We start from the raw sequence: 1,240 nt of genomic DNA on the forward strand, positions 1-1,240 counted from the left end.
ATTTCTCTGATCACACTATCTAAATTTGTGGTTTCACCTGCTGTTTTCTAACACAGATTTCTCCATAGTACTTATTGAAATTTGCTTTCTTTCTCTTTTTTTTGTAAGTTTTTTGTTTGTTTGCTTCTTTAACTTTTAGTTCCCACCGTAGAGAGTAAACTCATTGAGTTCAATGATCTTTTTTGTCTCCAAGACTTAAATAGTACAGTATCTTGTGTAACTAGTAGACTTTTCATATGTATAAATAATATTTTTAAATGCTATATGTATTTTAACTCATAAATATAATTGGTGTGTATCAATTAAAGTTATAGATTGATATTTAGTCCATACATGTGAAGCCTTTTTACTAATTTATAATAAATTTTCCTAATTAAATAAATTTTCACACATTAAAGAATGTGTGAAACACAATATACATGAATGATGTTGTTGTTGTTATATGCCATCAAGTTGTCTGTGACCCATAGCAACCCTATGTATAGCAGCTCTGAAGCCTGCCCTGTCCTGAGCTATTCTCATTGATTCCAACACATCTATCCTCATTTCCCCAGTTACTGAATCAATCCATCTTACCCAGCATCTTCCTCTCCTGCTCTGTTCCTCCACCCTTCCAAGAATGATGTCCTTCTCAAAGGATCAATCCTTCCTGGCCATGCCCAAAGTTTGTGAGATGGAGCTTCAAAATCCTAGCCTCCAAGGAAAACCTTGTTTTCACCCTCTCCAAGACAGAACTATGAATGATACACAATGTGTATGAATTTTGTATGCACACTAATATACAAAGACAGAAGAGGAAGAAAAGACCAAAACGTATGTCAGAAGAAACTCTGAAGGTTGCACTGGAGCACAGAGAAGCCAAAGCACAAGGAAGAATTCAAGATACTAAAGAGCCAAACAGAAGATTTCAAAAAGCAGCGCTGGATGACAAAGTAAAATATTACAATGAAATGTGCAAGGAGCTGGAGTCATAAAACCAAAAGGATTGAACTTGTTCTGCATTTCTAAAGCTCAACAAACTGAAGAACAAATTCAAACTCCGAGTTGTTATAATCAAGGATACTTTAGGCAGAGTATTAAATGATCCAGGAGGCATCAAAAGAAGATGAAAAGAATATACTGAGTCATTGTATCAAAAGGAATTAGCAGACACAGAAGAATTTAATGAAACAACATATGAGCAAAAGCCTATGGTGATGAAGGAAGAAGTTCAAGCTGCTTTGAAAGAAATAGCAAAAAA

Source organism: Elephantulus edwardii, unplaced genomic scaffold, assembly GCF_000299155.1.
Source record: "Elephantulus edwardii isolate Elephantulus edwardi_28Jun2011 unplaced genomic scaffold, EleEdw1.0 scaffold00085, whole genome shotgun sequence".
Lineage (NCBI taxonomy): Eukaryota > Metazoa > Chordata > Mammalia > Macroscelidea > Macroscelididae > Elephantulus > Elephantulus edwardii.